Source organism: Grammomys surdaster, unplaced genomic scaffold (assembly GCF_004785775.1).
Source record: "Grammomys surdaster isolate TR1022 unplaced genomic scaffold, NIH_TR_1.0 126039, whole genome shotgun sequence".
NCBI classification, from domain to species: Eukaryota; Metazoa; Chordata; class Mammalia; order Rodentia; family Muridae; genus Grammomys; species Grammomys surdaster.
The window spans coordinates 3,245,432-3,257,231 of NW_021620852.1; the positions used below are offsets into that span (position 1 = coordinate 3,245,432).

The 11,800-nt window shown below is 37.7% G+C and overlaps 1 pseudogene; it reads right to left on the reverse strand.

The window, feature by feature from the left end:
* Positions 1-3,847: 3,847 nt before the first annotated feature.
* Positions 3,848-5,178, reverse strand: LOC114610389 (annotated as a pseudogene).
* Positions 5,179-11,800: the final 6,622 nt, after the last annotated feature.

The window sequence follows — 11,800 nt, forward strand, 5'->3', positions numbered from 1 at the left end:
TCTTATAGTTTCAGAAACTCAGAGTAGTGTTTAGTCTGCTAAAATCTGTTTTATTCATGAATGAAATAAAAGCCCAGACAGATTGCAACCTAAAGAGGAATTGTCATTAAAGTGAAGCAACTATATATCAACTAATAGATTAGAAAGGAATGTACCATTAAGATTGACAGGGGGACACAAGAGTGAAAATACTTAAGCTCCTGCTTTTTTAAAACCAGGTTTAGAAGGAGATGCTTGTTGATAGGGGCTTAATTCGGTGATTCTCTGTTTCGATTGACAAGTATAGGTTGCATACATCTTTGTTCCCTATGAATATTTCTTTCCATAATTTGTCAGCTCTTAATCATATACATACACAAATATGCATAAGTATATCATAGATTTTCCCTTAAAAGTTCATAGAGAGACACAGTTTGGCCATATTTTGCACACACACAGAACCAGTTCAGGCTGGTTCAACCTTTCAACCCTCAGATCAGGATGTATTGGAAATATTTTGAATAGAAACTATTCAAGTTTGATGATTGCCAAGGTTATTAAGGAAGTAAAACCTACTTTGTTGTTTGGAGTGAATGTACCTGCGGCTTCACAATGGTATGAATCTTACATTGCTAAATGGGTCTAGGTTCATTGGTTAGAGAGGTATCTATGTACATAATACCAGCAGGCAAAGCTTTCAGGCTTTCAAATGCATTATTGAAAGAGGTGCATATGTATAGCCTAAACCAAGAAGAGTCCCTGAGTTACTAAACAATCTCTTAATGTTTTCCTGCCTCAAACTGATTTCTACTACTACCAGTAATTATTTAGTTAAGGCAGAAAGTCATTAAATTTGTAAGTAGAAGACATAAGCTTCCAATCTGACTGATGACAATCTCTTTCACCAGAAACACAGAACCAGAGGCTTTATTGCTGCTCAGGGTTTTAGGTATTTATGTTTTTTTTAAACTTCACTGTACAGAGAAAGGAAGCCTGTTGTACTGTCCATGGCTGCACTCCTTGCTGACAAGAAAGGTAAGAATCCAATTCTGTGCTCACTCCCTCCCTTGACTCTGCCAGGCTCCGTTTCTTTGCCAAATATTTGCTGAAAGCCTTACTTTTGTCCCACATGGATAGCTCTACAGTTTCCCAACTGTCCTCACAGCATGATAGCTCTATGCTCCAGACTGAATTATCTGAGAGAGATTTTTTTGTTGTTGTTTTTGGTCTACATAGATAGAAGATGTAGTCTTTTCTCACTTTTTCTTTTTGAAAAATACTGTTGAAAGTACAAACACAGTTTCCAAGGTGCTCCATTCATTAGATGTGAGTCTCTGAACCCTTTAAGAAGGGGGAAATATTAAGCATGCTGTGGATATATTTTAGAAACCATCAAAAGACTTTTGTAAGTAATCCATGAAGATCACAGGAACTTGAATATTTAAAGTTTTTTATTCATATAAAATTTACATGATATAGTGTAAAAACTGAAGGTTAGTTTTGCTCTCACATGAAAAGGAAAACCATACTATCATGTAGAAATAACTTTAATATTTTTGCAATGTGATAGTAATTGGTTTATGTTCTGGGTATTTTGGAAATGGAAAGGATTGAGGAAATAACTGTGGACTATATTGGAAGCATTTTAAAAAAGATTTCATACAAATTTAAAGAAATTCATGCATATTTAAAGAAATCTTATGGAATAGAACTTCAACCTTAGCCTTCAGATACTTGCGAGTTCATCCTGGGAACATCAGTTGAGGTTACAGCCAGGTTCAGTGCAAAGGAGAGGGGGTAGATTACACATTATATTTCTTAAAAAAAAAACTATAGACACCTAATTGGATATATTTTATGTCTAATTTTCTATGCTGTATAGACATTTCTGAATGTGTCACATGCAGGGTTGTTTAAGAAGGTACAAGCCTAACAGAACATCACCACAGATTGTTACTCTGTTCCAAGTTTCTAACAGTGTAATATGTACAATGACTGGAACCTGCTACTTTTTCTCAAACTTAGTGTGTTTATTGTAAGAAAGACAGAACATATTTAAAATGCTTTCTCATTTATTTGCCCAATTTAGCTTTATTTCAACAAGAGAACTTAGAAGATCTGTTCTTTTGAATATTAGCTTCACCTATTTTCAGCCTTAAGCTTTAGGATAACTGTTGAAAATATATTTTAAAATTTATATTTATATTTTTGAAATAAAAATACTTCAATATCTCATTTCCCTTTCCTTCTTCTAACATCTCATGTACCCCTTTCACTTTCTCTCAAATTTATGGCTTCTGGCCCCTTTTACTTTTAATTGTTCACACACACACACACACACACACACAAACACAAACACAAACACATTCGAACAAAGACAAAACCAACAGAAATGCTAATATAGGTGGAGGACCAAGGAATGCTGGGAACAAGAGAAATAGTTTCCCCTATGGCAGAGCCCCCAGTTGGTTATCTAATATCCTTTTATACCATTTAAGTTTTTTCCTATTTTAGGCCCCTTATGTATCTTGCCTAGAAGGATGACTGGATTCATCTGCAATTTTGATGAGCCTATGTATCTGTGAGGAATGTGGGAGCAGTCAGTATGTGTGTGTACATGAATAAGTGCTGTCCTTTTAACTATACCACTGACCCTTTTAACTCTAATACACCTCACAGTCACTCTTAAGGCTTTTTATAAAACCCAGATTACTAGCTCTTCTCTCTGTGGAGAGATTCAGAATGTTAGGATAGAAAACAGAGAATCTGCCTTTCTACCAAATGCATAGTGATGCTGAGGCTGCTGGTCAAAGGCTCCCACTTGGTGGGCATATGATTTTAACCTTTATTAAAACAAAACTAATTTTATATACTAATTACATGGCTATCCAAAATTTTTTTTAACCGGAGGGTATAAAATTTAGGCCAATTATTTGATCCTGCATGACATAGAAGATCTTCAGCTTTTTTCAGAATTGAGTGATATATTTTATGTCTTGAAAATATATCTTAGTTAGATACATTCTCCACTCCCTTCCTCCAGATATCCTTGCCCCTTAATGTATCTCCCATCTCCAATCCTACTTCATGTCATGTTCGAAACAACCCACTAAGGCCAATTAGTGCTGCCTATATGCGAATGTCTACATCTACATGGTCATCCACTGAGGCATGCACAATCTACCAATGAGAAAAGTTGTACCTCTCTCCCTCAGCAGCCATGAATTGCCATCAGCTCTTCAGCTAGGGTGGAGCATCAGGAAACCCCATCTTTTTCATGCTGAAATTCTAAACTCATGATCTTGTGGAGGAGGTGTTTGAGTACTTACAGAAGGGAGTTGGTTGATTTATTTTTTTTTCATTGTGAAAAAGTCTTTAAGAAAAAAATTTAGTTAACAAAAAATTTAACAAGTTTCACTTAGCAAAATACACCCAAAAGGAAATCACAGTACAAAGAAAGCTTTAAGTCAAGGCCCCACCAATTCCTACATTATTAGCATTGTGTCTCAATTCTCAAAACTAACTTTTAAAAAGCTTAAACTTAACCTACAGATTTTAAATGAAAATATAAACTAGAATGAACATGAGAAATGCTTCTCTCTGCATCAGGGATCTAGCACCGTTGAGTTCTCCAGAAAAGTACATGTCCCCAGTGTGTTCACTGTAGTGTGCTTAAAGATCCACTCAGCATACTTATAAACTTCTTAACTCAGATAGTATCACTCTTAAGTATACTACCAAAAATGTTAATTGAGAAAAGTGGAAGAAAATAGTTTTAGTTTACTCAATATTACATGCTAGAAGAAGTTTGCATGAGAAACACTGAAGAGGTAATTTTTTAATCCAGATTTCACAAACTCACGGTGCAAAGTGGGTCCCCCAGCTTCCTCTAGTTATAAACTGCTCTTGACTGCTTATTGGCTGCCTGTGAAATTTTGATTGAAATAACTCAAATGTTCCTACAATACTAATCATATCCACCCATGCTGTTCTGACCGCTGTAACCTCCCTGTAACAGCCACTCACTGACTGGCTCTCTAGGCCACTGTAAGTTGCCTGGGCAGCTGACACACCCATGCCCTGCATCACCTGGCTGCTATAAGCCCCATTGCTAGCCCCTGTTGTTGAATTCAGGAAGAGTTCTATGTATCTGTGCTCCATGTTGGTCCTGTCCTTGGACATAGCTGCCACTGCTTCTTCATGAGTAGCAAACTCAACATCACTCTTCCATCAGGACCAATCTCAATATGAACTCTCACAGGGTTGAGTGGAGAGAAGAAGTTGTAAATGTCGTTCTCCGTTGCTTTGTAGGGCAGCCCTCTCATGTGGGCGCAGTGGCCGGTGATACTCTGCACTGTGAACTCGCTGTCTCCGTATCTGTGGTCATACATTCCTGAGAGACAATAGCTGAGGTCTCTCCCAAGCAGGTCAGTGGTGAAGCCATAGCCATCACTGAGGCCACTGTATTCTTCATAGCCCCCAAAGGCTGCACTATAGGCACCAGACCTCATCCTATCCAGGCCTGCCTGTTTCACAATGCCAATGTACCTCCGGGCTGTGCCAGGCCTGTCATAAGGCCAGGCATCTGCACAGACATAAACTTCAGAGGTGGATCTGAGTATGACCTAACTTCCTCCTGACTGCTCTTGAACACTTCAATATACCTGTGCCCTATTCTCTCCTTGTACTTCCCTAAAGCCTTCTCAGCTAACTCTTGTGAGGCAAACTGAACGAAGGCCTCCCTGTAATCTTGCCTTCCGGGTCCACAGGTAGTGTGATCCCGTTTGGCACAATTTCCAACCCTGAGAAGAACTGAACGATTTCTTCCTTTGTGCATCCAAATGGGAGTCCCCGAAGCCTCACAAAGCCATCATTGGCACTGTCGGCGCTGTTTGGACCACTGTGCTTCAACACCCAATCAATCTCGGTTCTGTGTGACTTGAACACCTCAATATACCGGTGTCCCATGCTTTCCCTGTCTTTTTTCAGAGCCAATTTTACATCATCTTCTGACTCAAGTTCAACAAAAGCCTCACCACTCTGCCTGCCTTCGCTAGTATAAATGAAATGAACACTTGCGACCCCATCATGAATGGTGCGGTCGGAGAGGAAGTTTTGTAGGTCCTCAATTGAGCAGGACCAGGGTAGGTCACGGAGTTTGATCACAGAGCCTTCACCTCCCTCAGGGCCCAGCATCATGGACACTTGACAGGGCTGATGTCACACAAGCTTGGGCAATTTTTTTTGTAGCTTAAAGAACCACCACAGATGCCTTCTGTAGGAAACACTTAATGGAAGATAACAAGTTTTCCAGGGGAGAAGGTAGAAGTGACTTCTATTTTCATAACGAACGCAGCTTACGAACCCAAACTCCACCCGACGCCTTAAAAATGCAGAGGGCTCCGGGGGAAAGTTCAGGTGCATCTTCTTTTTGTTCTCAACCTTCAGGAAGAGGAGACGCAGTCCTCCTTCCACGATGGAGCCTGAAGGATGTAAGACGGTGATGGGGCGGAGTCTTAGGCCGATATTTTGGTTTTTATCATTATTGATTGTGAGAACACGAAATCACATAATACATAGTAAAATTGGCAGAAGCATATTTCAGAAATAATTAAAAATTCTGTTTTAATTCAAAGCCAAATTTTACTGAATGATTAAAGAAAAATGAAAAGAGAAACTCAATTAGCAACTCAGACAGCAATTTAAAAAATCAAATATTGAAACAGTACAATTAAGAGGCATACTTCCTTCATTTTTACTTTAGAGGGATGGCAGTAAAAAATGTTAAAAGTTTGTTTTCCATAACTAAACCACCATGTCTCTTTAAGAGCAGGATATTGTATATACAGTAAAAAATGCTGTAAATTCATAATATGTGGCAGTCACACCCAAGCTGAGATGTTTAGGTAGCCATTGACTAACAGATATGGTAAGAAATCATATCTGGTGAAAAGCACCCATGACATGTCCTCAGCATCAACTACAGTGAAATTCTGCAATGTAACCTGGGTAAATGTAGCCAGAATCAAGTCATGCACTTGATTTTTTTCTTCCAATTATTTATCTATTTTCAGTTCATGTTACATCTCGATCACAGCCCTCCCTCCCTCATCTCTTACCAGTACCACCCTGACAGATCCCTCTCCCTGCTGCCCCCTACCTTCGGTCACCCTCTCATCCTGGGACATCTACACCATCATCTGAATAGGTCTACACCTTCATCTGAATAGTTCTACACCTTCATCTGAAGGCCACTAGGACAAGACCAGCTTCCAGGCAGCTAGACTGAGTGTATTAAAACCCATGCTTAAAAAAACTAAAATGACACAAGTTGAAAAACAGAGACTTCAGCCAGAAAGTACACTACCAGCTAATACTGTATCAGAGAATAAAATACAGGAAAAAATAAACAAATGAAAAAATTTAAAATAGAAAAATATTCAATAGATGAAATCAACAGAAAAATAGAAGAAAAAGAGGGAAAAATGAGTGGATTGAAGGATCAGCAGAGGACTCAGTGGGTAAGAATGTTTGTAAGATTGAGAAACTGATTCAGATCCTTGGCACCCACATAAAACCACACACAATTGCATGCACCTATAACCCCAGTACTAGGTAGAAGTAGATAATGCCAGCATTGAAAATAGCTGTATGGTCACACTGTCCAAAAAGACTGCAAGTGAGAAACCCTGAATTAAAGAGATAAGGTATAAAATAATACAGACCTAATGCCCTCCACTGGCTTACACATAAGCACACACATACACATTCACCCACCAACATATACTTCTTCATATACAGTGAATTTAAAATAAAAACAATAATAATGACTCACTCAACAACAGGGGAAAAAAACTAGAAGCAAACAGCACATGAAGAATACAAGAGATAAAACATATAAGCCAGAAGTCACAAAAGAACAGAAAAAAATGCATAGAACCAAATATGCATTCAAAGAAATACTAACTAACAAATTTGAGGGAAAATATAGATATCAAACTAAGAATATGGCTCATATAGTTTAAGCCTTTATAACCCGTAGGCAGCTCCACCAGAAGGAATCTCCATTCCCTCCCTCCAGTCGTTCTTGCTCATGTAACCTTGGGCAGAGTTCTTGTGAGTCTTGCAATGTTCTTACATGCTTTGGTTAGACTGGCTTCTGTTGAGGCTTCCTTTTGTGTAGCGTTTACAATTTACCAGTTCATCAGTTCCAAGTTTGTAATATTTGAAGCAAGAAGAAAACCTAAGGGACTGTATCCTTCTTGGAGCCTATGAACCTTAGACTTTCCACATCTTTTGGACTTTCCTAATGTGCTGTCTGTGCACAATAGGAAACTTTAGTTCTTGCTGGACAGAATAAAGAAAAACATGTGCACTTTATATGCAAGTGGAAGTCTCCTTTTATAATTTGTTTCACTGACATCTTGTGTTTACTCTTTTAACTTTGTAAATTAGTGTAATGTTTTCTACCGAAGAACTATTTCCAATATAAAATCTATCCCATTAGTAAAAATTATGTGAAAAATATTGAATAGAAGTATGGGCTCAAGGTGAGTAAGGATGCATGTTAAACAGTTGAAGACCATCAGAAGAGCTTAAGCATTTATTTAAAAATAAAAGATGGCTAGTAAAATTTTTGACTACTTTGATATTCCTAGACATATTGAAATGTGATTGAGTGGTCATTTTTAGAGTGAAAATTTTATTACAAAGAGTTTTATTACATTCTTCTGTGAACTACTTCACTTTTATTCCCAACCCCACTATCTCACATCAATTTCTGGGAGTGTAGCTAAAATTTAAGAGTAGTGAAGCTAGTTAAAAGGTAGCAAAAGTCATAGGGTACATGTTAAAGTATAACACACCTGGATAACAATCTTCCTCAGATTAAAGAATGTGAAGATTTTGTCACAGTTTAGTTAATTGCCTTGAAAGTGGTACACACTTGTGAATGCAATGGGACCTTTATTGCAATGGCTCCATTGATCTAGGTTGAAAGGCCTAGGGTGCTGTAAGTTCAAGGCCACCCAAGATTGGCCTGAGACAGTAGCTGCTGACTTGATGCTTTTATGCCAGTGAAGGCTAAAGGCATAGGCACATCTGAGAGCAAGCAAAGCTGAAGCATGCTGTATTAAGAGGAAAGGAAAAGTGAGAAACAGAAAAAAGCAGAGAATCAGAGAGAAGAAACTCCTAAGAGTGGAGGGGTTCACAAGAGAGAAAAAGCCATTGAACCTCTGCCTAGATGTTTTAATGAGGCTATGACAGAGAGCAGACAAAGACTGAGGTAACTGCTATCATGTTGGTTGGTTCTCTGTGATATCATGGACTGAGCTAATGGAAGTGATTCAGAAGGTGTTTCCTCTCTTTGTTTATAGAAGATACTAAGAGTAGCAGTGGTTATTCATTGGTAACTCCTTCTCTATGATATGGGTTAGGATCTCTTTACTGAAGTAGGGGGAGGCTGTCTAGTTGAAAGTGGAGCAAGGATATAGAAGACTACAATAGTGTTTAGCCTATGTTCCCAAAAGCCAGCAGGCCTGCCTTTGTGGGCCTAGAGCCATCTTTTCTTTAGTTAATTTAGCTTAGTAATCTCATATCCAGCTACAAGCTTTTTTGTTTCTCATTCTTACTGTCCCTGGGTTGGGTATTTAAACCCTAATCTTTCCTTTCAACCCAAAGTCCATTGGTTAATGGAACATATATCTGATCAACTTGCAAGTTTTTATTTGAGCCTACTGACACAGAGCTAGCTTCTGATCCAAAATAAAAGTGTGTTGACTGGTGAACACGTTCCAAAACACTTTATGAAAAAAAAACTTAACTAGAATTTATAGAAATTGGTATTCAGGCTAATGATTTTTTATCCTTTGTAAATACATATAAATGATTCTAAATCTTAATGCACAGAACAAAAAGTTCTGCAGATGTTTAGATTTGGATCAGTACATTTGGGTTTTGAAGGTTCAACTTTTATGGATCTAGTCCCCAGTCCAGGGCTGGTATCACTCTCTTTAGACCTTCATCTACTCCAAAGCACCTATTATGTTCAGCTATCTAGGCTGAAGGAGGAGGGGAATATGGTGAGTTTGAAACCAGCCTGAGCTACATAATGCAATACCCCCTCAACAAACCACATCAAGCCAACAAAGCAAGAAAACAGAAGTTATCTGCTGTTTCAACAATTGCTTCTAATATCTTATTCTCAGCTCATGCTCAAAGTCAACCATGTCCTTTATGATGGCACTTTAAAATAGATTTTGTTAGTAGCTTAATCTTAAAATATTGTATTTACAGTGAATTGGAAATGACATCTTGGAACTCCTAAGCCACCTGATTATCAAGAGAAACAAGTTGTCAGTTTAAATATTGGTAAAGGAAACTGATTTCAAAAAATATCAAGAAGATTATACATCATTATCAAATTGTTTTTCCCTCAGGGTTCAAGGATAGCTCACCAAATGCAGATCAACAAGTGTGATACAGTGAGAAAACAGACTTAAGGACAAAAAGTGTACCATCTTAAGAGATATAGGAGAGACCTGTAATACAGTCCAGTACCATTTTATGATAAAAGGACAAAATGAAGGAACATGTTTTAACACCGAACAGTCTTGATACAGCAAACATACAGTTCACACTAGGGAAAGACTGAAATCGCTGTTAAATTCAGGAATTATTAAGGTGTTCTTTTAGGTCTTTACTACTGTTATTCAACATAATCTTTGAATACTTAGAGTTAATTCAAAAGGAGAGGAGAGACATAGCTAGGAAAGGAAGGATATCAACTAATTCCCATGAAGACAATATGATTCTGTACATAGAAAAATCTATTAGGAAAACCCATCCACCTATTTAGTACAGTCATAAGAAAAATTCCAATGAAATTCTTCACAGAGATAGGAAGGAATCCAAAATTCAGCTTGAAGTCTTTAAAGGTCCTGAATATTTAAACAAATTCTAACTAGAAAGAGCAATGCTAAATGTAACCCAATACCCAATCTCCAATTGTACTACAGAGCCATATTAATCACATTCAGGATTGGACTGGCATAAAATCAGACACATAGATGAACAGTCTGGAATAGAAGGCTTGTATATAAGACCACAAAGATATATTTATCTTTGAACAAAGTTGTACAAAACACACAATGGAGAAAAGACTAAGGGTGACATTGTTAAACAATTCTTTTAAAAACAGTGTTTAGTGAGCATATCAGGTTGGAGTTTGAGTCCACAGCCCTTGGGTATGTGCTTCAGTTTGAGATGGCTTGATTCTTTGTATGAATTGGCTTGGGAGGACCTGAAGTCATTTTTCTGTGTGGTTTACCCAGTTGACAGTGTCATCTGTTGTGTCTGATGCTGCTCACCAAACTATGTCTTTCTCAATACTGTATTATCCAATATAGAGGGTTTGACTACTCTCCCCAATGGAAAAATGGAGGTTCATTATCTAAATTTGTATTTGTCTGATTTTTGATGCATTTGAGAATACATTTTAATTATCTATTTATACAATTATCTTATTTTCCTCTGAGTGTCAGCATTGACAATACTTATCCCCCTCCCAATATTTATAACTGGGAGAGTTATAATTTTCATATTGACTGGAAGGTATTTCTTGTGTGTTTATTCAACCTTTGCTAGTTACTGTGTTCATTTAACTTCTCATGTAATTTATAATGTGTAGAATTATTTTGGTGCTCTTGATGAACATATGGATTTGGTTTAATAAAGTGTGTTATGTTGATCTTTTTTTTGAAACCTTTTTTAAATGTTTGTAAATTTTTTTCCTTACTCTGAGGTCAAGAGATACTCTCTCTTTCTCGTGAAAGTTTTCTAGCTTTGTTTTATATTTTATTTATTGATAGTGACTGTGTGTGTCTGTGTGTGTCTGTGTGTGTGATATGAAGGTGCTGTGGCATGCATGTGGATGTCAGCAGACCGGTTTGTGGAGTAAATTCACTCATTTCACCTTTACATGGATTTTTGGAGGATTGAATTTGGGACTTTCGGCTTGTCTTGTTGACATTTTTACCTCCTGAGCCATCTTCCTGGCCTTGATGCTGATTTTCTTTTGAGAGAGAATGAGAGAAGTAATTGTTAGCTCCTTTCTACCTTATCATTTACAGAGTTTGCTGAGTGATTTCCTCTTATTCAACATGCTGACAATGTCACTTCTGCCACAAATTATTTTAATGCAGCCATGAACTTAGGGCTGAGCTCAGTCCCTCTCACATACAGTTTTATTAACTATAGCTTTCAATCAAAACTTGATATAAACTGCCCTTCACCCTCTTTTCTGAGGTAGGATTTCTCCATCAAAACCAGAACTTGGGAGTACAACTAGACTTAGCATTGTTCAGCAGGGGAGACCCATTGCTTCTATTTCTAAGACTAGAACTTCAGGTAGACTGCCACATCCAACCAACATGTACATGGGTTCTAGGGCTCTAAATTGTAATTTTGCTAGCATGGCTAAACCAACTCTATAGACTGGTTCCTATGATGTCATAATTTTTAAATATTTTATTTTATTTATTTTGTTCATTTGTATGTGCACGTAACGTGTGTTTGCGTGTGTGTGTGTGTGTGTGTGTGTATGTGCGCGCGCGTGCGCGCGCGCGCACGCGAGGGCGTTTATTCTCCCCTTGTATCATATGGTTACTCAGGATTGCACTCAAGTAGTCAAGGTTCGTACCAGTTTCCTTTATCTGATGAATGGTCTTTCTTTCTTTCTTTCTTTCTTTCTTTCTTTCTTTCTTTCTTTCTTTCTTTCTTTCTTTCTTTCTCTCTCTCTCTCTCTCTCTCTCTCTCTCTCTCT